Consider the following 22,738-nt stretch of genomic DNA (forward strand, 5'->3'; position numbering starts at 1 on the left):
CCCTATGCTGATTTAAGTGTCGGGAGTAGTTACGCCGATTCCAGTCTCGACACCCTTTCTAACTTCTGGTTGAACGTTATAGGTATACTAGGTATTTTTTTATAACCTAAGCATCCAAGATCTCCACCTCTTGCTTCCCGTTAATTTACCAAATTGCAAACTAAGACAGAAACAAGTGGATATGTGATTGTCACTTTCAATGACATGTCTTCTCGCTACCATACTCAACCCTCGACAGTCGACTCAATGCCTCCCAGTCGGTTGAGTTGGCATTTATCATCGCTGAGCGATTGCGAAAGAGAAGGATTGCATCGCAGTACCCCAATCCATTCAAAAAGTTAGACTCCCTGCCTAATCTGGGTATATGAGCGGAAGTAGTGTCCTTAAATGTGCAGGAATCGCATATCATTTTGAGAAGATTAAAAAGAATTAATTTAATAAGGAAATGTATACTTCATTATATGTTGGTTTGGAATAAGGGAAGCCTGGATTTTCCATGAAAAATTAAGAATTGTCTTTGATGTCAGGAGCACTATTTAAAGTAATGAACAAGTTTAAGGTGTCTACAGCACCTAGACTGGAAGATTTTGATCATCCACACTATGAATGCTCCCACTCTTTTTATCTTGCTCAAGACCTAGAAAAAGCTTGTCTCCGCCGTACAGCCCGCTTACACACCTGATGCTAAGGTTGGGCTACGCAAACACGTTGAACTAGCAATGAATGAAACCTAAAGAATCCCCCACTTCAACTTTGAGAAGTTGGGGCTTTGGAAATCAGTGTTGGTTTGTAAGGCAATCATTTGGATAACTTTCCATGGCTCTTTAGCATAAATTCACTAATAGATTATTGTATTGTTGTGTTCGACATAAGTGTTAATATCTTATTCCTTTAAATGTATTTGTAGAAATAAAAGAAAAAACATACAAAAGCTCCAAAGTGACCACTGCTTGAAGGCTTAAAGTAAGAGCTGAAGCAGAAAGCTTAAAGGCTTCATTAAAGAGGGCGATAGAAAAATTTGAAGCAGCATCTGACGAATATGAGCTAAAGTTTGAATAGGAGGAATCTACCATTGCTTGAAGTCAAAATTGTCTCACGAAGACAAGAACAGAAACAAATAGCACTTTGACTTGTTTTAGAACCTGTTTTCTGAGTTATTTTTTTCTAGTTTTAAAATAAATAGAACAGGAATTAGTATATAAATGTAATTCGTTAAAAAAAAATTATTAATGATTAGTAAAATAGATGCAGATGAAGTACCTATATGCCAAAAATCTAATTGATGAAAGAAAATTTGAGGGCTTAAATTTAAAATGAACTCTTAAAATCTTATGTAATAGTTGTGTCTCATTTAACTGTTAAAAAAAGGTTTATGAGACTATTATATGAGTTATTATATTGCTGGTCACTTTTGGATTATATATATATATATATATATATATATATATATATATATATATATATATATATATATATATATTTCTTAACAATATAGAATCCATTAATTTTATGACCGATTGCTCCAAAACATTGAGGTTGATCTATACAAACAATGTTTGAATATTTCGAAGTGCATTGTGAGACTGTGACCATATATTTCTGCAACAACTACACCAATCAAATGAAAAAGAAGCGGTCCATAACGATGACTCATGATGATCGGTAAAGTGTTTAAATGTATCTTCATAAATTCTGTTTGTTTCTAGCTTCACAGCCCAGCTTGGCGACATTAGCAGAAACTATGGGAACAAAGTTGCAGAAGGAATTAACATAATAACAGCAGAAATAAGGACAGTCTTAAGGCAATAGTAGATTTGCTGCATTCTCTCTCATGAAGCTACTCTTTTTGAAATAGTTAGAATAATTTGATGGTTCTTAACTAGGAAAGTTTCTCTGCAGCAACAACAGAAAGTGCTTTGGAGTAGTTTCACGGCAAATCTAGAGGCTAATATCCTTTTACAAACCACAAAATATTTACAGTGTTGTTGTTTAATAAGGCTGAAAGGATAGAAGAAAGATGAGAGCTCCTCTACATGCGGATATGATAACACGCCATAGAAGATGTTGGGGAAAAAGGGAAATAGAGTCCAGATGGATATTCTACATTCGGATATGATGGACATAGAAGATGTTAGAAAACAAGGTATTATACAAGTTGAAAAACAATATGACTAGACTACTAGTCACCTCCTTTGACGTTTCACAGCAACCAGATTTTAGAAAAACCATAGCAAACACACAAATTGAGTTCATTAAATGTTACGAGAACCTCCAGAGCATTTTGAAGGTAAGAGCCTACAGGACGGAGCTCGAACCTCACTCCCTGCAAAGTTGGCAGATGAAAAAAAACAAGTCAGCATGGGATGCAGTTCAACGATAGTTTTTTAACATTAAAGATCGAGAAGTCATTAGTGGACGGTTAAAGCTAAGAATTGAACTTAAGCAACATTTGTAGACATCAAGGATAAGAATTGAACTTCCCAATTCTTTGTACAGTTTATCTAAAACTTTCCAGTTATTATGTCTGATTGAACTCATTCATGGTCACATGACAGACATCCCAACTCCACAAAATTCTATTGCAAATAAATCATATCACATGACAAACATTTAATATAGAAGGCCAAAGGTTTTCAAGTAGAGATAGATAGGTTTCATATTATCTATAATAAGTGAACCAATCATAATGTATGTATATATTTTCCTACCAAACCGCCTTGTTAGCCTAGGTGGACTACTTGGACCTTTTTAATGGTTCGTTAATGCGGACCACCTTCTACCTAGGTGAGGTGGAGGCTAGTTGAAATCACCAAGGTGGCTGCCTACGCAACAATGGCTATGATAACACAGAACTAATCAATTTTACAAACATGCTATGCGTTTAGAGGAAGATGTTGGCATGCTGTGAGTTGTGATTTATGAGAGTTGGAGTATTTATAGACCATTAAGAAGGAGCATTGGTATGTGACAGGTCAGGCATTGGTCTATGCCAAGGTCGGGCACAGTTCCAAGTGGGGCTACAACCCGCCCCACTTGACACTTCTAGTTTTGCAAATGAACTTAAGAATTCAAAATCAAGTACTATGTTAGCTTGTTAATAGCATCACCTTACACGAGCGAAAATTTTTAAAGCAACTTTCCACTGCTGGCATGTACAATGAAGTGCAAGTAGCTCATAAATGTCCACCATGAACTACATTTATCCCACTGTGTTAATAACCACATAAATTTGGTAGCAAAACTCTTCACACTGACAAATTGAAATCATATTACTGGTCAAAACTTCCATAGCAACAAGTATTTTTGGAAAAATAAACTAACAAATGGTTCTTTTACAAAACATCTAGTGATTGATTAAGGTGACTGTTGGCTTCAAAAAAACTATCATAAATCATGATCACAACTCTGAGGAATGGTTCTTCACTATATGATTTCTAATATTCGATGCATGTAGAAATATGATCTGAAGAAACTATCTAATTCTTGCTGCTACTTAATTACCTTATGACCTCAAAACCAATCAAGAAGATACTTGGACAAACACCTTTGGGTAGATTGCCATGAAATTTCTTAATTGCAAAGCTATGCATTTCTGATTGCACTAACTGATGGCTCTGGTGAAGTTTGAATCTCAATTTAATGTTACATTTCCAAATTAAGAAGAAATTGAAGTTCTGAATCTTCCATCTGCTCTTAAATTGACCAACTTAACCATAACAGCAGACACCTCAATTGGGATAACAGAAATAGGAAACTACAAACAGTTTTTAAAAATTTGGACAAAATACAAGTATTGGGAATGCCATAGGAGGAATACGGAGATACCATCTTATGAGGGATCCAAAGAGGAAATGCTTCATGATGGATACTTGCTCGAGTACTTCGCCCTTGTACAACCTCAACATCCCAATGTTCACCTTCTTCCATGACGCAGCTTCACTGAAACCATCAAGCATGAAAGAATGCTCTGCAAAGACCCCTTTCTTCACCTTATTCACAAACGCCACGCACGCCAAGTACATGTAATCATTAGAGAAATAGTCAAGAATGTCGTCGTTATGAATCGAATTCGGCTTCATGTACTTGTGATCAATCAGCTGAGCCGATCCAAATATAAAAGGGAGGAAGTGGTAGTCATCGATCGCCAACACTCCGTGCCCTCCATCCGGTTTGAGGTTGTAGATGATCTGCAGTCTACGCATAACATCAAGGTAGGTAGAGAAGACACGGAGGACGAGAGCGGGATAGTCCTCTTCTTTGATGAGCCCGAGGCGGGCGAGGCAGTAGAGGAAGGCGGCGAAGTTGTTCTCATGGGCATTTCCGTAGTCGATGCGGTAGACGTTTCCGAAAGAGTCAAGAAGGTACGGAAGGAGTTCGTCTGCAGCGGGACGGAGCTCGTCGTACTGGCTAGGAGAGCAAGAACGAGGTCATAGCCCTTGTCAGTGAGGCGTGCGTGCCAAAAGCGGTAGGCTGGATTGCAGATGCGTAAGGCGTGGGCGAGAGGGGGGAACTCGTCGATCCAGCGGGTGAGGGTTTGGAGAAGAGAGAGGAGGCCGACGACAGTGTCGGAAAGTGGGGAAGGAACAGGGTCGGAGAGTTTGCGGCCGCAGACCGAGTGGGAAAGGGCTGCGATGAAGCCGAGGAAGTGACGGCCAGAGGTGGAGGCGTCAAAGCGGCGGATGTCGTCAGGGGAGGAAATGCGCCTCCACGGGACATGGAAATGATACGGTGGCTCGGCACGGGGAACGGGAAGAGGTTGGGGGACTGGAATGCGAGAAATAGAAGGCGTAGCCATGGGGGCGTCGATGGCCGGGGTCGGTGTAAGGCGGCAGTTGGAGCACAGCGGAGTGCCTAACCCGGAGGCCGCGGTGCCACCGCAAACAATGCAGGATGGACATTGAACTGGCATCGAAGGCGGACCGGGAGAGGAGGGAGGAGGTGCGCCGGAGGAGCTACCGGGATCGGTCATTCCGGACAAGAAGAGGGATGGAGGCGAGTTCTTGCAGTTGGTCTAAATAAAGCCCACGCCGTGGAGGACCAAGCCATTCTCGGCGCCAAAGCTGAGAGACATGCGTTAGTTATGACTCTGGCCTGTTGGGTCGGGCCGTGGAGGTCCAAACCATTCGCACAACCAAAGATATCTTTTCTTTAATTTTTTCTTGAATTATCAAAGTATTTTTATAGCCTAGTGACCATTTTATGTGTTTGTTTACTCAAATAAAGTACACATTATCAGCCCTATAACCATGAAATCTTTATAGATTAATTTGTGTTGATATACACAAAAGAAAAGAAAACATACTATTGCAGAATGATCAGCATTAGTTCGGCGTGAACGAGTGGACAAACTTTTTGTATTATAATCTGTGCTTGGATTTGTTCTTAATTATAAATTATTGTTTCCATTAAATAATCTCAAAGAACTTGCGGTTGTTCCCACTGTTTCTGGTGTCATATTAATTTTTTTATTATTATATTTAAAATTTAAAATAAATAAATTTATTTTATTAAATTTAGATAATTATTTTTCATTACATATTATATTAATTATCCTAAAATTTTTATTATCTTTAATTTTTTTATTATTTTTTATTATTATACTTATAGAATGAATGGAAAAAAGAAAGATTAAAAAAAATGAGTAGAAAAGAAATATTATTTTTTAAAATAAAAATTTTATTTTTAAATTTAAATAATCATTATTAAATGTAAATTTAAAAACATAGATAGAATAGCTGATGATTAAAATTTAAGGTAAAATTTTTAATAGGATAATTATTATAGATTCTCTAAGGCTACGATGACCCATTTAAAACTCCATTTGCTTTCACAGTAGTCCAAATGCAGAATCATAAAACTTCTGGACGGTGCTCGTCGTCAATCGGCAAGGAAAAGCAAGGAATGTTAAAAAAAAAAAGAACTTATGATAGGGCCTTCGAGTAAGATAAAAGTTAAGGGAGTTGGATCTTTTAATCGGATCTCTAGATCGATCGGACCTGAGTCTTTTAATATTGATAAAATTTTAAGTTGAATCAGTATTATTCATAACAAAGTCCTTTTCATTACTTGGGACTAACACGATTAATTATTTTGGTTAAGTAATCTAGTCGATCTGATAAATTAGACACTTGGTCCGACCAAAATCTAGGGCCACACGGAGAGGTCGAGCAAAGGATGAGTCCAACAATATTCCTCAAATTCGACCTGGTTGCTCTTGCAAGTGATAGCTGATTGGACTATAGGAGGAACTAAGTTGGTTTGCTAACTAAACATATTAAGGGTCCCTCAACCCAATGACCTCATATTCCTTTTTGACGTTTTGTGCGATAGATGACAGAGAATATTTCATATGTAAGCTGTACACTAGAAGTTTCCATCATGCCAAACATAGATATTGCAAGTCCATTTTAGGAAAAGTGTTAGAGTATCTTTATGATATGTCATTTTTTGAAAACACTTTGAGAATTGAGATTCGTGTATAAGCAAATAATAACACTATAAAAGGGAGTCTCCATCTACAAGGGCAGGTACATGAGGCTACGTAATTCTACTCATCTATTACTACTGTTCACCACTATTCATTGCCCTTAGCTCGATCACTGACTTGAGCGTTGGAGTACCTGCGCCGGGACTTCTTCCCTGGCCTGCTTGTCGACGTTCCTTTGGACACACAGGACCATTCGGAGTCATTTTTTCCAGCGAGGAGTCTTTACTCAGTTAACATCAGAGTTCATCTTCTTCGATTTTTAGCATGATCAAATTTTGCGCCATTTGTGGAAACTTTACCTGTATCTGAAACGTGAAGATGGAGGAGACTGGACGACTCACTATAATGGCGCAATAGCAACAAGCAGCGACTAGGTGCCCTCTTCCTAATGACCCTACTATATCTATGACTGACACTCAAGCCAAGCATGGGACCCGAGTGGAAGGCCCGATCTGGTTCCAACCAATCCATCCTCTCCCGGCCGCCTTCCCGCAGGCACCTGTCCACACGCTCCTTGATGACATGGGCCGAGCATAAATGCCTCAAGAATCGTCTTCTAAAAATACAGTTGCCCATGACCTTCGTAAAGGTAAAGCCCCGATGGTCAGTAGCTCCCTCGAGCGAGCAAGCATACCGTTCTCCCAAAAAATCTTGGAAGATAAATTGCTGGTTCATTTTCGACCTCTGTCAATTGGAGAATATAGATGAGTGACCGTTCCTGAGGATAACCTGCTCAAATTGAAAAGGCAGTTATTATCCATCAGTTCACAGATGGAGTAAGTGCCGAGTGTTCCTTACTATTGGTCCCTTGGAGGCCGGCAAGAGAGGATGAATTGCCCTGCATAAAAAATGAACACCCTTCTCGATCTTTACAGCTTGATTAAAACTAACACTTGCATAAATAGAATTTAAATAGCTAATTAAAGACAAAGAGGCACCAAGGTTTACTCAGTTTACAATCAGGAGATTGCTAATCCAAGACATTGAAAGCTTACTAAAGTTTCATTCGGGTGGAGAACCCTCTTACAGCAGTTGATGCACTGAATTACAAAGCTAAACTCAAATAGAATTGATTACAAGTGTTCCTTTTAGCTTATGAGATCAGGGCTATATTTATAGCCTTGATCGGGCGCTTGGAATGATTCTAGGCGCCTGGACGTGGATAGAATGTTATCATCTTCAAAACGGATCACATCACGTCAAGTTTCGATAAGGTTTTTGGTCCAGGCGCCCAGACCAAGTCAACCTCTGTGTTGACTTTTCAATCTAGGCTCTCGCCCCGGCTCCATTCGGTTGGGTGATTTTGACCATCTAGAATAAGGCTCACCCGAATCCATTTTCCGGCCTTCTCAAGCAACCTTCTACTCCAACTTCTGGTCCATCGGAACTGCTGTGTGTTTCCTTCTCGTCTGCCAGCGTACTCTTCCTCAACGCCTCGTCCCTCGGACGCACCAAGCCCATCGACTCTTTCCAGTGTCGTCCTTCTCGCTAGCTGCTTCTTTTGCTCGACTTCTTGTGCTCATAAGCTCCTGCACACTTAGACACAAGGGTTAAACCACAATAGGACCTAACTTGACTTGGTTGATTACATCAAAACTATTGGTGCAATCGACCTAGGTTTGATCGGAACGATCATAGTTTTGATATGTGTGTGTTAAAGAGTTTAAGTTCGACTTTCATATGTGTTTGAGTCTTGCAGGACTTGGTGAACACATTGATGTGCCCGTTTTTGTCGTGTCACAAGATCAAAAGAATTTAGTACCGAACCCCTTCTAAGCTAATGTAGCATAGAAATGACTCATGTCGTCTCCCAATGAACGCAACGATAGGATGATAATCTAGGATTGCATGTTATTCCTATTTTTTGGGGTTTAATATATAAATGGGGGTTTAAGCTTTGAATCTAAATTTAACAAATGAAAAACATAATAATTAAGAAGCTAATCTAATGCATACTGAAACCTAACTAAATACCAACAATTAATCCATAATGTATTGTCACACTACGCCATGAGTTTCATCATCAACACAACTATACTAAAGAATGAAATAACAAGACATAATTAAATCTAATCTTAATTATAGAATAAAATAACAAGACAGAGGATAAATCTGATCTAAAGCTTCAATTTAAAACATAACTTAAACTTAACAACCTAACAATTAACCAAGCACAAATTAAAAACAAATTAAACTTCAACAAGGTAATGAAATGCTAGATTACTTGCTAAAACATAACAAACATAAGCGAAATCTATTCTAGCTTCTAAAACAGTAACAAAAGAAACTAAATGGTAAACCGTTCCAATCTCATAATCAATTTAAACAAATTTCACACTCTTGCCGTCACGCAAGAAGCCGGAGATGAGAACACCCAACTCCGGTCATCAGTGGAGAGTCTCAGTTGTGCCTCGGTTCCAGGTTTGCTCAACAATACCGGTGGAACGCCTCCAGTAAGTTGGAAACAACCCAAAACCTATAACCGGCCCAAAATCTGGAAATCTACAAACATGAATCTCTGAATCTGGAATGTGGTTGCGGATACTGGATTGTCGTCGAATGAAGCTCAGGAACACTGGAGGAATGCCGCCAGATGTTGCTGATGGAAGATGGACTCACAGATTAGAGGAACGCCGCTGAATCTGAGGAGAACAGGGGATTACTGAGAGCAGAATTCCCGCGGAGGGAACGCCTGCCGATGGCTCCAGATGATCGGGAACTAGCTACTGTGAAGCTCTGCACTGATGTCGAAGCTTGAGAAGTTGATCGGAGAAGGGAAACGGGGTCGGAACTCGCTGGAGATGCCGCACGACGCGAAGCTTAGCGCTGTGGAGGAGATCGACCCCAACGAAGCTACTATAGCTTCTGTTTTAAATTAGATCCAGATCTGAATGAATGGCTGGGATGCTTCGGAGCTCGATCAACGTTGAAAAGTCGCTTTAACTCCAATCCGAAGGTGACGATATTAATATAGGGGCTGGATCTACTCTCCCTTAGGTCAAATGGACTAGATCTTCAATGGATGGCTCAGATCCCTTCGATCTTTGATGAACGGTCCATAATGCTCCGTAGCTTGATCTTCTCGTTTAAACTCCGATTCGAGCACAAATTCGGTTTGAATATATCCAAATCCAAGATCCTTTGATGCCTACAAAATAAAAATCAAATATTAGCATCAAATAATACAAAAGATAAGATAATTTGTAATTAAGTCCAAGAATAAAGATAATGCATGAAATATGATGCAAATATAGGTTTTATCTATGAACATAACGTCAAACCATGCATGTATGAATCAAAATAATACAGTAAAATCATGGTTATCAAATCCCCACACTTAGTCTTGAAGGTCCCATGCAAGTAAAGAAAATCTAAAAATCATCTCCACAAAATATTACCTAGCAATACTTAGAAGATAGTAAAAGGAATTTAACTAAGACCATCTAAAGATCACAAACAATCATGAATACAATCCAAACAATAATCAATAGGTATGGTAGTTTCAATCCAATTAAAAAATTAAGCAAGTTGCAATCTCACAAGGTATCACCTATTCTATCTCTCACACTCAACATGTGTATAAGTGGAGCTCACTTAATGTCACTCACAACATTTCACTATCATAAGCTTGCTTATTTTTTAATTCTCCACCATTATAAAACATAGCATACATGAATCAAAAGGATTTATCATCAAGAATTGAAATGGAATAAAAAAAACAATTAAAGTGGATGAAATAGGCAAAAGAAAAGAATTCAATAAAGAAAGTGAGAAGATGAGAGTATTGGAGGAATATACTTGATGAGTTGACCATTTTGATGTGTAAAGAGATGAATACCATTTGTCATTACCAATTCCAAATATCAAGCTAACCTCTCCTTCAATTTGATGGCTATCCAAAAATCTTGATACTCTTTTGATTTGCCAAAATTTTTTCTTAACTGTTTTTCCCCTCAATTCCATCACTTGGAGACTAAACCAATCTCAAATCACCTTATGGAGAAGAGTTACCTCCCCCACACTTAAAACATTGGCCGTCTCGGGCAATGAAACACAACATGTTATCCACTTACTTGATACATTTTGAAACCACTTTCTTGTGTTCATTCTGCATTCTACAGAATTTCTTCATTTCTCCCTCTGTTTCTGTGGTGTATTGTAGGTACAAGTTTCTCACAATGCAATAGAAAACTCTCCATTTCTGAACATTACAACTCCTATTAGATCTCCAATAATACTGATAAGGTTTTAGAAATTTGGACAAAGAAGTCAGCTTCACAAAATTCTGTTTCAGCAATTTCAGCAATTCATGTAAAGTCCAGAACTAAATCATAGATCCCCATAAACTTTGGCACGAAGATAACTAAGAAAATCTTCGTTTTGTAAGAATTTCAGAATTTCAAAATTTCTGATATCAATTTCAGAATCAAGCTAAAGTATTTCTGCATCTCCATCATTCGGAAACTAGATTTAATTCATCCAAATTACTTATCAATGAGATAAAAATGACTTCACTTGGCCTATTTGCTAATTAAGAACTAATAACAAGACCTGGGCATGCAACATGTTGATTCATCATTTTCAGTCTTCTTACTGATTTTAATTGTATATACTTGGTATAGACCCAAAATTCATCATTTGTTTAGCTATTGAAGATGTCATCTTGTTGTATCAGATGTAGGAGTTGTTAAATGTTCCAATTGCTTTAAGATAATTTCAGAATTCAAATTCCAGAATGCCACTGATTAGAAAATCTAGAAACTGGACAGTTTCATAAATCAAGTCCACTGAAATTATATGTGTTGAGCCGTGTACATCTTAGAAAGAAAAGGACAACCAATGACCTTGGAGTAGTAACAGGTTTGATTGAAGTCATTTCCAGTTAGAGAATTTCGGAATAAGTTGGCACAATTTTTACTCCTCAAGAGTAGGACAACACAAAACTGAATATTCCTGCATTTAAGTACTAAAATTCTGAACAAGTGTCCAAACATCAAAAATAATTTCTTGCATTTCTAATTCTAACAATAGCAAGAACATCAACTTGGCTCATCTGTTCATACAGCTCTTGGAATCAACATCTTTAGCTACAAATAATTTTGAAGTCAAGCTTCATTGAATACATATAGCAGTAAGAATAGATATAACTTCCTGGATTCAATTTCAGGAATTCAGATTCTATGAAATCGTAGACCCATATCATGAGAAATATTTTCCAAAGGTAAGGATGCCAATTAGTAATGAAATGGCAGGTGCTTCATTTCCAGAACTTACGTTTAGTCCTTGAAAATATCAGATTCCAGAACTTGAAGAAGCTGACAGATCACATATGTGCTGCAACAACCATAAATCCAGCATCAAAAATTCTGCATATATTGATACTCTTCAAATCTGTATTAGTAGCAATTGCTTGTGAAGCTATTGTAAATCAATGAAATTTCAGGAAGTTGCAACTTGATGTGCCTACTTCAGAAATAAGTTACAACAAGCTAAAGTTGCTAATCCATTGAGTTCTTATTCGAAATTAGAATTCAACTTCTCAAATTTACTAATTCTGAACCAAAAGAGATTATGAACTTATTTCAGAATTTAGATTATTGAACTTGCAATTTTTACTTCTCTATGGCACAAACAATTTGAGGTTGATACATTCAGCTTTAAAACTTCATGATACATTCATTTAATTCTGCACCCAAACAATTTCTGTTCCATACTCCATGTTCTCAACTTTACTTCAAATGATTTAAACAAACTACCAATATTCATTTCAAGTAAGTTCTGAAATCACTACATAATAGCAATATCTAGGCTCAGCCAACCTTCAATTCCTCTGTGCATTTCTGAATTGAACTACTTCAGTTTGAGTTCCTAAATTGGCTCAACTTACTTCTAAGATCACCACAGTAGCTTTTTACAACCAATTCTAAACCAATCTATGGTATCCAGATTTAGCAAACACTTCCAGATTCAACTTCATAATTCCAAGTTACAAATTGTATTTCTTAAATCTATTGCTTGAGACTTCTTCAATTTCATTTCTATTTCAATTGTGGCTCTGCATTTCTGCATAATTGCATTTGTATTTCAATGTTCAGCAACCAAATTTCTAAAATTCACAATAGATTTTTCAGCATTAGGCTTCCACATGTTGCTGCACATTCCAGTTCGTATAGCCCACTACATCTTTCAGTAATTTGATGCAAGATTACCATTTGTTCCTTCACACTTAAAAACTTCACCAGATCTTCTCCTTTTCTTGATACTGCTTCTGAATTTTTGATACACCATTGCTTCCACACTGGATGAATTTGTTACCTTTTCTGCTTTTGCATTCTTCTCAATTCCATTTTCTGTTATTACTCCAGTCTCCACAATAGCTCACTGATGACAACTATACCTCCGTTTCTTTCAGCTTTTCCAATTCCAGCTCAATGATTTCAGAATCTAATTTCAAGGGGATTCACAGAACTTTAGATCAGAATTGGTACATAATTTCAGAAATTGGAATTTGGCTTGACTTATTTAAAACTTAGCCAGTAAAGACCATCATTTGCACTGAGTTAATAGAGAGTTGAATTCCAAATTCATTTTTCAGATTAGCACAGAAATGTCAAATTCATTTTCCTGCAGAATTCTGCATTTCCCTCACTATTTTGAGCAACTTGATACTTACAGACTTTGTAAAATTCAGTTAGATAAAGGCATTAAATAAAATGCTAACCATTTGTTACATAAAGTATAGGACCTTCACTAAATTTCTCACTGAATTGAGAGCTATTAGTATGGAATTGGTACAACTCCTCAACAACACTACAGTTTAATGCAGAATTCAATTTGTTCACTGCTTCAAGTCTCCAACCGAACACACTGTGTCTGAATTGAATCCTCAAAACTTACATCTAATAAGAAGTTTTAAAGGAATTTGTATGGTTTAGATCAATGAAGAACTACTACCAGTAGCATTGAGTAATCAAAACTTTACTCCAATCCTTTCCTCATAATTTTTCAACAAACACAAACACACATTTCCCTTCTCCACACTTAATCCTTTATCCACATCTTGTAAAGCCAACTCATCAAAAATTCAACCAAACTCTCAAAATAATGAAGGCAAAGCAAGGTGATCAAATGTTAGAATGCTAGAGGAAAATGTTTAAGAAAATTGTGGGAAGAAGGAATTAGAAATTATGATATAACAAGAATAAGAACTATCCTTTATTTCCATGCATACATATGTCATTGTGACTTTGAAAAGAAACTAAGCAAGTTCTAGAGTTTCAATTGTTGTAAGTGCATGTCACACAAAGACAATAATAAAGTATAGGCTTAAAGTGGTCCTCTCTAGGTATTTTTATGTAATCTAACTCAATTAATCAAAATGGAATCCACCACCACATAACCAATATCATGTAAGTAGAGCATTCAATCATGTCAAATGACCTAAAATTGATGGTCAAATTTAAGAAACTTTTACCATCTTAAAAATATTACTAGAACATTCCCATGAAGACATTTATTCGAAATGATATGCTATATACTAAACAAAATTCAAAGTATGGAAACAAAGTGCAAATGTAAAATATAAAACTAAAGAAAATTGCCCACAAAGAATTTATTAACAAAGCACGAATTGCATAAGAAAATGAAATTGGAACCAACTCCCCTTTAATTCCTGGTGGTTTAAGAAGATTTAGCAAAAGAATCCACGCCGGTAGAGGTGTCATTGTGGTCCCAATCAAATTCTTCTTATTCATCATTTTTCTTTTCAAAATTCTTTCTAGAGGACGGAGGCGGTTCAGATCAAGTAACCATTTCAAAATCCTATGACTACCTGCAAGATCAAGGAAAAACACCTCCCGTGCACTCACATGATTAGGAGAAAATGAAATGCAATTAGTGTCTAAATCAAATGTATAAAAATGAGTATCACATGCTATAAAGTCAAAAATAGGTACCTTAAAGAAATTTCTTGGAAAATCATAAAAAAATACTAACCTTATCATGTTGAAAGGTACCTAGAGTGGTGTTTGTTACCTCTTCCTCAGCAAGTAATGGCTCAGGTTCTGGTTCAGAAAAATGTACAACCAAAGGTAGTGATTCTTGGGTGCTTGGCTCCATAGCACAAGTCCCTACACTCTATTCATCATCATCATCAAATCCAGGTGATTCTTGAGATAATGCTTCCAATAAGCATTTCCCTACACTTAAATTACATTCAACATCAATACCTGCATCATTTCTAACATCTAAAGCAACAAAATTAGTAGAATCAGAAATTTGAACAACTACATCATCATCAAAAATTAAACTAGAGAAATTTTGCGAAGAAATAGAAGTAAGGTCAGGCCTAACAGAATCTCTACTATCCATCTCTCCACTGCAATTTTATGCTTGTAACTGGTTGATGGATGATGCAATTTCATCTAACTGAATCTGTATATTCTGTATCCTTACAAATTGTTGCTCTTAATGCTCTCTCATTTATTGCATAATTTCATTGAATTTCCAACTTGACTCTGCAAATTGTCCTTGTACATTCTCATACTGATATTCAGACGGATAAAACTGAGTCTAAGGATGATAGTAATAACTCTCCCTCCAATCTCCAAAATGGTGATAATATGGATCCATGGTCAAATAGATTTCCTGTTCTTACACTGAAAATTAGAAAATAAAATCAGAAGACTCAGGAACATATAAAATCAAACACATGGATATATGAGTATGAAAATAATTGAAACAGAAATTTTTAAGTTTTCAAAATAAAGAACAATCCTAAGATTATCAAACACCGCTAAAGTTCCCCGGCAACGACGCCAAAATTTGATGTGCCCATTTTTGTCGTGTTACGAGATCAAAAGAATTTAGTACCGAACCCCTTCTAAGCTAATGTAGCATAGAAATGACTCAGGTCGTCTTCCAACGAATGCAATGATAGGATGATAATCTAGGATTGCATGTTATTCCTATTTTTGGGGTTTTAATATATAAATGGGGGTTTAAGCTTTGAATCTAAATCTAACAAATGAAAAGCACAACAATTAAGAAGCTAATCTAATGCATAAATGAAACCTAACTAAATACCAACAATTAATCCACATCGCATTGTCACACTACGCCATGAGTTTCATCATCAACACAATTATACTAAAGAATGAAATAACAAGACATAATTAAATCTAATCTTAAGCATAAAATCAAATAACAAGACAGAGGATAAATCTGATCTAAAGCTTCAATTTAAACCCTAACTTAAACTTAACAACCTAACAATTAACCAAGCACAAATTAAAAACAAATTAAACTTCAACAAGGTAATGAAATGCTAGATTACTTGCTAAAACATAACAAACATAAGTGAAATCTATTCTAGCTTCTAAAATAGTAACAAAAGAAACTAAATGGTAAACCGTTCAAATCTCACAATCAATTTAAACAAACTTCACACTCTTGTCGTCACGCAAGAAGCCGGAGACGAGAACACCCAACTCCGGTCATCAGTGGAGAGTCTCAGCTGTGCCTCGGTTCTAGGTTTGCTCAACAATACCGGTGGAACGCCTCCGGTAAGTTGGAAACAACCCAAAACCTATAACCGGCCCAAAATCTGGAAATCTACAAACATGAATCTCTGAATCTAGAATGTGGTTGCGGATACTGGATTGTCATCGAATGAAGCTCAGGAACACTGGAGGAACGCCACCAGATGTTGCTGATGGAAGATGGACTCACAGATTGGAGGAACGCGCCGAATCTGAGGAGAACAGGGGATTACCGAGAGCATAATTCCGCCAGAGGGAACACCCACCGATGGCTCCAGATGATCGGGAACTAGCTACTGTGAAGCTCTGCACTGATATCGAAGCTTGAGAAGTTGATCGGAGAAGGGAAACGAGGTCGGAACTTGCTGCAGATGTCGTGCGACGCGAAGCTTAGAGTTGTGGAGTAGATCGACCCCAACAAAGCTACTGTAGCTTTTGTTTTAAATCAGATCCAGATCTGAACGAACGACTGGGATGCTTTGAAGCTCGATCAACGATGAAAAGTCGCTTTAACTCCGATCCGGAGGTGCTAATCTTAATCTAGGGGCTGGATCTACTCTCCCTTAGGTTGGATGGACTAGATATTCAATGGATGGCTCAGATCCCTCCGATCTTTGATGAACGTTCCATAATGCTCCGTAGCTTGATTTTCTCGTTTAAACTCTGATTCGAGCACAAATTCGGTTCGAATATATCCAAATCCAAGATCCTTTTATGCCTACAAAATAAGAATCAAATATTAGCATCAAATAATATAAAAGATAAGATAATTTGTAATTAAATCCAAAGAATAAAGATAATGCATGAAATATGATGTAAATATAGGTTTTATCTATGAACATAACATCAAACCATGCATGTATGAATCAAAATAATACAGTAAAATCATGGTTATCACCCATCCAAGAGCTCGGATCCGTGAGTCCATGAAGGATGGTGTGGAAGACATCCGAGGGATTGCCGGATGAGGGGAAATGGAGTGGAGTGAGGGAAGCGGACTTCAAGGCAACGTGAAGGATGGCACGGAGAGGAGCCGTGGGCTCGGGTGCATCTGAGGGACGAAGGCCGAGAAAGAGTGCTTTAAGAGCGACTCCGGAAAGGATGAGTATGAATGAATGTAAGGTTCTGTGCTTGTCGACTAAGAATACCAATCGACTGGTAGATGGCCGTTTGAAGGATCACGAATTCTGCGGAGTGACGTTGGCTGTGTCCAACGGCTACACCAGTCGACTAGTGTCGAGATGAGTTGATTTGTTGTTCAACTCTATCCTCTTATTTATAGGAAGCTTGGGGCATTGAAGGAGGTTATTGGTTTGATTAAAACTCTCCTAGAGTTTACTCTAAGCTTCCAAAACCTACTCTCTTCCTCCTCAACCTAAACTTCATCTTGTAAAGAGGAAGAGAGCATTGTGAGAGGTTTGCTCCACCGAGAAGCAGAAAGCTCTAGCCGAAGATTGCCAAGGACTAATCCACCGAAGGATTAAGGGTTTGCCCACCTCAAGGACAAGCCGTGGAGTAGGAGCAAGCAATCTCTGAACAACGTTACATCGATCGTATTAGAGTTTGTGTTCTATTCTTATTGATTTCTTTAGTGAGTTGTATTTCTACTTGCACACTAACCTTATAGAGAAGAAATCAACTTGGGAGTGACCTGGCCTATCCAACCGCCTTCTAGCCGACCACAAGATCTCCAACAAGTGATATCAGAGCAAGGACGCCCTTCAATAGACTAATCGCCGAGAAGAGCACTCTATCAAAATGGCCAGCTCAAACATCCATCCACCTAAATTCAAAGGAGATTTTTCTTGGTGGAATAAGAGAATGGAGGTATTTTTCGAAATCGACTTTGATACTATGATAATTATGGAAAATGGTTTTGAAATGTCTAGTGATCAAAACAATGAGCCACTCGAGAAAATAAGGTGGAGCAAGAAGCAAAGGAAGAGCATTTAGCAAATTCAAAAGTCATATATCATCTACTAAATGTCCTTCCCCAACAAGAAGTAACAAGTGTTGGAAACTACTCAAGCGCCAAGGAATTATGAGAAAAGCTAGTGGAACTTCATGAAGGGACATCGGAAGTAAAATTAGCAAGAAGAGACCTCCTTCAAACTCAACTCAACAATATCAAGCTTGAAAAAGAAGAAAATGTATCAATTTTACATTATAGAATTAAGGAAATTTTAAATAGACTAACAAGTGTAGGTGAGACACTTACAAACTGAGACATCATAATGAAAACCATCAATGCTTTCCCAAGAATTACTACATGGATGTCCATTGTAGATTCATTTTACATATCAAGGGATCTAGAGAAATCCTGTCTAGATGAATTTTTTTCAACAATGGAGCTCCACGAAATAAGAGTTGAAGGATTAGATGGAGAAACTCATAGATCAAGAGGAGTAGTCCTTGTGGCAAACAAGGGAAAGGGGAAGAAGAAGAAATCTCCATCTTCACCATCTTTCGATTTCGAGGAGTCAAGTGCCTCAATGTATATATGGTAAGGAAGATGAGAAAAGCATTTAAGAATTTTAATTCTAACAAATCACATGCTAGGAGAAGTTCAAGGGGAAAGAGTAGAAGAAGGAAAATCAAATGCTATAATTGCTAAGGAGGACACATGAGGGATGAATGTCCTCTCTTGAAGAAGACGGAAGGAAAGAAGAAGGAAGAAGAGAAGAAGACAAAAGAAAAAGAGAAGAAAGTCAAAAGTCTATTCACAACATGGGATGATCCATCATCATTGGAGGAAGAAGAACATCATGTCTCCCATTTTGCTCTAATGGGAATTGATGATGTTGCCTCTACTTCATTCGAAAGAGAAGAAGAAAGAAGTTCAAGTGAAGAAGAAGGGAGCTCAACTGAAGGGGGAGGTCAAACTTCGGATTCGGACATCTTGGTAAGTGAGGTACATAATCTTCCTTCCCCTACTTTATGAATTGAAAGAATGCTTAAGTTGCCGTAGAGAAAAATGTGGGAAGCTTGGTGTCGAGTTAATTCCAGGTTTTCCACATAATTTCTACTTCATGATGTCGAATTTATATATGCGTGTTTGGTGGATTATGTTCCGTGTTGATCTTGGGATTGGTTGACGAGGCGCTTGGTGAGCGTATTCATCTTTTGCCACTTGGTTTGGTGGATTATGTTAATGTTGATAATAAATTATGAAATTCATTTTCTCTGTTTCTACGATGAGGTAAAGTTTTACTTTCTTAAGAACATTCTTCTTCCAAATTAATACAGGAAATAATTATAAAAGTTGATGTTCCATCGCCGCTTCAGCAGCTTAGACTAGGGGCTTACACTGCTTCGTCTCCAGGTCCCACATGGCAGGAAGCAAGTACTTCCTCCCCGCCAATCCTCCGGCATTGTAGCTGGCTCCGGGTCTAAATATGCCTCGTTTGGCATTGTCGGTGGGCCTTGGAGTAGCCGTCGCTGTAGGGATTGCTCACTATGTCGGCCAGCAGCGTGGCCAGACTGATGACGAGCTCGTCAGTGCCGACGCCTCCTTTGGGCGTCTTTTGCAGCCCTAGATGGGCAGCGCGAAAGGCCAGTGCACTCACCGGAGCACTGTGTTGTTGGGTTGCCCACCCACATGTACGCGTATCGCGAGCGGCTTTGCAGCCCTCTGCAAGCGGAATCATGGAAGCCATGTCGGCTGATGTAGAAGCCATCGACGAGGATGTCAGGAGCGGTAAGGACGGTAGTGATAGAGAAGCGGTGAGGGGTGGCAGGGGGCAAGGGTGACGAGGTTGGAGTTGGAGAGGTAAAAGATAATTATGGTGGCAAAAGGTGAATACGCTCGCCCCCAGTGCCCCTGTCAACCTGTCCCAGTACCAACACGGAGGAGGTAAATCACGAGTGGCTACTAGCCTTTGGAATAGTGACTAACACATAAGGGAGACATTTACCTCGACTTTGCCGAGATTCGAACCCCAGACCTTATGGTGGAAACATCTCATGCGCTAGCCACTAGACCCATCCGTGGGGACGAGGTAAAAGATAATTATGCAAGAATTGGATATAGTAATTGATCTTGTCCGAATCGCTGAACCAACGGACGCTGGGCATGTGGCGCTCTCCTGGCAGCTGACGTAGATCCTCGGCCGGTCGGACGGCGCTCCGGCGGACCTGCACAGAAGTCAGGCAAGCAAGCAGTGAAAGAAGTGGCCCCAAAGGTGTAGAACACGTACCTTCGGCGAAGTATGAGGCTCTTTATATAGAGTGGTGAGAGAGCTCCTGCACGTCCACCGAGGCGCATACATGTCCGCAGCCCATACCTCGGTATGTGTCTGTCAGAAAGCTTACCTGACGCCATACTACTACAGTCCAAGTATGTCCTCGATGGGACAACAGAACACCTCGTTGTCAGACTTGGAATATGGCCTAGCCATAGGACTTGACAACTGTCATAAGATGTTCTTGTCCTTCTCTACCGACCACAGGCCGGGGCGTTCGGCAGGCCGGCTGGACGGGGAGTCCGGCCTGCCGTTGATATCGATATGCTGGGGATATTTTCGGTAGGGTACTATGTAGGGACTGTTAGCAGTATGTCACCTTCTCTTAGGCCTTCCGCTCGGCTCCTTGCTACTGTTCCATTGAGCGTCGAAACCCCGACTTCTGTCGGGGCGCCTTTTGCCCTCGGCTATTCACCGGTCGGCCGGCCGGGGCCGGTCGGGAGGTCGGCCCCTCCTTCTCCATGGGGGTCCCCTGTTCTAACCGCCGGATCACTTGCCTCCCCCTCAAGTCTAGTCGAAGGAGGCGAAGTCCGACTGACTGGACTGCCGATCTGACTGAGTAACGACCGCTACATTAGTCCGCTCGGCCAGGCTTAGGGATGCTCATCCGTTCGGCGATATCTTGTTCGTGCCTTGTATTCTCTTGGAATCCATGCCCAATTTTCTCCCCTACTACCCATCACGTGTGCTGCACAGGGTAAGGGGCGCTCATTAAATGCGACCAGTATCCTGCTGACACGTGGCGTTCATGCGCTTGTCAGCGTATGGCGGTGGCGTCACTTCCGATGGGACAGTCGCCGTTTTCACGACCTGGATCGGACAGTGGAGATTGCTCCCGGGCGGCGATATAAAGCCCACGACTCCTTTTCCGCCGCATTGTTGCTTCACCCTCCTCCAGCGCCCCTCTGTTCGTTTCCTTCTCCGGCGACCTTGCCCCTCAACTCTTCGGCAACCCCCAGGCCCCAGTCGATCATCTCTTTTGCTCGTAAGACCCTTTTTCTCGCTCCCTACGTTTTCTTCTTTCTGTTAATCGTTTCATTCAGTCGGTTTCCCTCCATTCCTTGCTCGAACCTTCCCTTTTGGTCCCGCATTCTTATCTTTCGACCATGACTAGCACCTCGCAGTCGACCGGCGGCACTCCTAGTCTATGGTACACGACCATGGAGAGCCGTTTTGACGAGGAGGACGCGTTGCGTCTCGCTCGGACTTACGACATTCCTTCCGACCACCACATAGTACTAGCCACACCGGCCGATCGGCCTCATGAACCGCCTCCACCCCATAAGTTTTTCTTGCAAGTCTGCAAATACTTCCGCATCCCGCTCGGCCAGCTAGTTCCGAATTCCATAAGGCTGCTGAGCGGGGTGATAATTCTATTCAAACTGAACGGCATTCCCCTAGACCCCAAAGTTTTCCATTACTTCTACTACCCCAAGCAGGCCGAGTGGGGAACTTTTGTTTTTCAATCTAGGATAGGTTTCGTTCTTTTTGATAACATGCCGAGCTCCAATAAACATTGGAAGGAGCACTTTTTCTATGTGCGTTTCCCCGAGCCGCCGACCTTCCGTATCAAATGGCAGACGGCGATGCTAGCGCAACCAGAGCTCGGCAAGTTTAGAGGTGATGCGGCCTACCTTCATGCAGCGAGTAAGTTCCCTTATCATCCCGTTTGTTTTGTTCTAACTGATTTATTTTTTACTTCTACAGCTGAAGTCATGTGGCGCGCCAAGGCTACCGAGCGGCTGAAACTGCGAGCCGCCGAGATCGAAGCGGCAAAGAATAGGGAGGTCGCCGAGCGGGGCTCGGCTTCAGCTGGTCCGGCCAGCGAAGAGGATGAGGGGACGCAAACTATCCCTGAAGCCTTAGACGCTCCTGCTTCTCACGATGAGGCCGCGGGTGACATAGAACCCTCTGCTCAAGCCGAGGTAGAGGGTCGTTCGGCCGACGACGTTCCTCTGACAACTCGGAAGCGCAAACAGCCGGAGGCAACCTCTCAACCAACTCCGTCTCACGAACCGCAATCCGAGCGGGGCGATGAAGCTTCGGTGTTATCCGGGACGGTCTCTATAGAGAGTACCCTGACGCCACTCGGCTCTCCAAGGGCTACTTCTGAGGTGCCGCTCTCCAGTCCTCCCCGAACCCTGCGGCGTCTTAAACGATTGGGCGACCGTCCTTCTTCCTCCACCGGTGAGCCGTCCGGTAAGGCCGCTGCTTCGAAGGGTGATCCGAGTGGCCCCAAGTTAATAAAAACCGTTCTGTGCCTCCCGTCAGAAGAATACATGGCGGCCGCTGGTCAGCCTGTGGTCCCCGAGCAGCAAATCACACTCACGGGTCCCCTAGCCAAAGCTTGGGAGGATGCTCGGCTCAGGATCGCAATGATGACTCCCGGTCAGCTAGCCGACAGTAATTTACAACAAGCGACCGGGGTATGTTCTTTTGCTTCGTTGATTATTTTGGGCTCGAGTTTCTAA

The 22,738-nt window shown here is 40.2% G+C and overlaps 1 pseudogene; it reads right to left on the bottom strand.

Moving 5' to 3' along the window:
- Positions 1-2,193: 2,193 nt before the first annotated feature.
- LOC122041124 lies at positions 2,194-5,015 on the bottom strand (annotated as a pseudogene).
- Positions 5,016-22,738: the final 17,723 nt, after the last annotated feature.

Source organism: Zingiber officinale, chromosome 1B (genome assembly GCF_018446385.1).
Source record: "Zingiber officinale cultivar Zhangliang chromosome 1B, Zo_v1.1, whole genome shotgun sequence".
NCBI lineage: Eukaryota > Viridiplantae > Streptophyta > Magnoliopsida > Zingiberales > Zingiberaceae > Zingiber > Zingiber officinale.